Genomic DNA, 4,021 nt, shown 5'->3' on the forward strand with positions numbered 1-4,021 from the left:
GTAGATATTTACTGAGCACTCAGCAGCCTGGTTTTATGCCTCCATTTCACCAGCTGTATAGTACCCCTCAGTGATCCCCAAACTTCTGTCATTTCCCATGACTTTTGCATATTAGCATACCATCCATATAATTACTGTTTTCGATGTTCTTTAAATCCATTGATCACCTTTGTTGTACTTGATTTCTTTTACATTCTGTTTATTACATCAGTTCCACAAATGGAAAACCCAGCATGTTCTGCATTAAGTAGAAGGAAACTTTAAGCTTAATTTATAACTATTAAAAACGAAAAAGCTTGTTCTTGTACCATCTAAAAACTTAGTCTCTGTCACTGATGATTTCGGACACTGATGTCTGAGCTTTACTTGAAGGGGGCTGTAGCACTGACTGTCAGTGTCCTTTAGACCTTGCCGCTTTCTTGTGCCGTCTACCCTTCTCGTTGCCGGAATGTGCACCTCTGTGCCCAAGGGCTTTTTTCAGACACACAGGCCCCTCTGCCCTGCTCTGTGGCTGCCAGGGAATTCACATTCTGAGAGTAGCCTTGACCAATGACTGATGGGAATTGGTGTAAAAGTAGCCCAGCTCCCCCCTCCCCACGCTGGTGGGGTACGTCGGAGGCGTGCCTTTTATACTGTTTCCTAGAGTTTCTCTGGAGGGTTGAGTCCCAGTCACTTGGTGTAGCTGCAGACATAGTAACACACCCCTTGTTCACTGCCTGCCTTTCCCTGTCACCTCCCCAGCCCCGTCCCAGTGTCCCTGCACCTCCTAAATGGACTATTTTACTCTCAAGTCTTTGTTTCTTGGTCTGCTCTTTGGGGAGCCCAAACCAAGTTAGGGGCTGCTTGTAAATCGGTGGATGATGGTCATTTTTATACTCACCAACCGAGGTTTCATGATGTGTGCTTTACACAGCTGTGTACTGTCTGTGCCAATTTATTAAATGGTAAGTGGGAACAAGTGGGACCATATTTTGACACATATTTTATCCAGGTAACATTTTCCTACCAAAGTAACAACTTGAAAATATTTTCCAGAAGAAGAAATTAAACAAAGTCTAAACAGTTTCCAGTTGGCTGTTTCCAACATACATAAGTAAACATGAGACAAAAGTTGCATTTGGATAATGTTCTCCCATGGAAAAAAAGTCAATATGCTTGCAGCCTGGGTGTTACTAAGCAGCAAAATTGTTGTACATGAAATTACTTCATTACTTTGAGAGGCTAGAGATAAAGGAGATATTCCCCAAGCAGTACTCTCATCACAATAGTGTCCATGGTTAATAATTCCCAAATCCTTACAATCTTATCACTCTGCTGCCCTTTCATTGAACCCTCTGCATAAAAGCTATGCCATTGTCTCCTGAAAAAACTCACTCCAGGGAATGATAGAGCAGCAAAACCAGCTTGGGTTAAAAAGGCAAATATATTTTATTTTGTTGATCTAGATGTTACTTGTTTTCTACTTTGTCTCTTCAGAGACCAATGTCATCAGGGCCTTAGATTCCTTCCAACTTTCTGATGTGCCATCATTAGAGTATGGTCCTTGATGCTTCATGCGTGGCAGAAGGATGCTAGAGTGCTGTTCACCATTGCAGAGGTCAGAGAAAGCACCTCTGAGGATGTGACGTGTCCACTGAGACCTGCAAAGGAAGAGTTACCCATGCTACGAGCAGTGGAACGGGCTCCAGGGAGAGGGACATCATTCCCTCGGACTGTGTCACATGGTCACCCCCTTGCAAGGGAGGCTGGGAAATGTCCCTCTCTGACCTTCATTCTGTGGCAGAGTGTGCTAGTTGCCTATCCAGGATCCATCTACCTTCTTTCTCATTAACAGGATTCTAATTTTGTTGGTGGTGAAGTTCCAGTTAAAAGGCAGTGGAACGGGCATCCAGGAAGAGGGACAGCAGGGTAGGAAAGAGGGAACGGAGAGGAGGGAACAGAGCTTAGATTTCCAGGTTGTGTATCCCATAATGAGCAAGGTGAGAATCTTCCAGCCCTTTCCTGGCTTCGCATAGAAAGCGTGAGGACTGCAGCCAAATAATAAAAGAATGCTGAGCAGGAATATTAAGTGTCTGTTCTCAGAAAGCGAAGATTATGTATCACCATTCCTCCATGACTCATCCCTTCCCAAATATCTTCAGTTTGGAGCCCTTGGTATTTTTTCCACTTGAAGTACGAAATGGTGGTCCCTCTTCCTGCCAAACTCCTCGTCAGCTTTGTTCTGGACTTTGGAAAAAAGAAATCCTGTTTCCTGTCCTTTGTTTCCAGGCTGCAGCCTCTGGTTCCGCCCACTTCTTGGGCTCACAGGGTCTATTTCCGCCTCGGGCTCTCTTACAAGCCCGCAGATCAGTTTTCTTTTCCTCCGTTGCTAGTTAGTCACACACAGTTATCAAGAAAATAACTTCTCTCAATCCACTTTTTTTTTCTTTCCCCGTGGATCGCTTTGTTTTGTTTTTCCGTTAGTTTCTCAGACCCTCCTCTGTGGAGGCCGGAAGAAACTAAGCAGGTGTTGAGGGCCTTGTTCTCCTGGGGAATATACTAGAGCAATGTTGGTTTGAGACCAAAAATGATGTCATCAGATCACTAGCAACACAACGAAGACAAGGAAAACTCCAGGGTTTTAGATCTTGGGTGGGGATGTTGAGAGACATAGCACTATGGCCAGGAGAGGGAGGAAACTGTGCCCTAAGAGAACAGCTTCGAGATTGGCATAATTTCTTCTGTTTCTAGGCTGGCTGACCTTAGGCAAGTTATGGGACTGCTCTAAGCTTTGGGTGGTTGGTTGGTTTGTTTTTTGTTTTTTGTTTTTCATTTGTGGAGCAGGAGCTTTTAGTTTCTACCTAGGCAGGTTGTGTGGACTAAATAAAATAATAGATATAAAGTGCTCATCATGGTGCCCCCTAGAAAGCACTCAACAAATGATCATTATTATTTATTATTAGTAGGATTTAGAGCATGTCTTTTTTTTTATTAAAATAGTAATGTTCTTCATGACATGTACAAGGCTGACATCAACCCTGAGCCCTCCCTCCATGCAGACTTGAGGGACATATAATAAACTCCTTTGATCATGAAGGCTACTTGGGTGGATGGTACATATCAAAGTGTTCTCAATTTGAGGTCAGCACCAGTTCTCCAACATACCCGGGAAGTGCCTGAGAATGAGGGAAAGACAGGCTGCTCTGGTTTCTCTGCAGGGTGTCAGTGGATTAGTCTATTGACAGCTGAGGAGAATTCCAGCTGGACATACAGATTTGGGAATCGTGATTCTCACCCTGACAATGGCATAGAGGAATATTGCTTTGAATCTTTCCACCAATCTGTTAAAACTATTCTGTTGTTGGGGCGCCTGGGTGGCTCAGTCGGTTAAGTGACTGCCTTTGGCTCGGGTCGTGGTCTCAGGGTCCTGGGATCGAGCCCCGCACTGGGCTCCCTGCTCAGCAGGGAGTCTGCTTCTCCCTCTCCCCCTCCCCCTGCTTGTGTTCCCTCTCTCGCTGTGTCTCTCTCTGTCAAATAAATAAATAAAAATCTTTAAAAAAACAAAACAAAACAAAAAAAACTATTCTGTTGTTGACCACAATTCAGAGCTTCATTTCTGTAAACCACTAAACTGCTAGCTTCTGAAAATTGTTGACCAAGATGAGAGGATTTAGTAGGCCTGGCTCCGTGAGTGTGTCTGTTACACAGTCAACTGCATTTGTACCTTTTCTGTATCAGGCAGGATGGGCTAGATGATGCTGTAGAAACCAAGAGCCCTAAAATCTCAGTGACTTAAAACAACATAAGGTTATTTTGCTCACACTGCATGTCCAGATCAGTGTCATCTGTCCCTAGCAGGGAGAAGGGGGACACATAAATCATATTCTGATTCTTATAGACTACTGCCCACCTTCCAGGAGCTCCCATTCCTGCAGCCATACCTAACTTCAGCAAAGAGTTCTCTTGCCACTGTGTTAGTATTTCTCCCTCTCAAATGGTTCTGCCTGTAGGCATTGTGATCTAAGAGGTGTCTTGAACCTTT

This window comes from Mirounga leonina, unplaced genomic scaffold (genome assembly GCF_011800145.1).
Source record: "Mirounga leonina isolate KUSES-001 unplaced genomic scaffold, KU_Mleo_1.0 Mir_168, whole genome shotgun sequence".
In the NCBI taxonomy this organism is placed as follows: Eukaryota; Metazoa; Chordata; class Mammalia; order Carnivora; family Phocidae; genus Mirounga; species Mirounga leonina.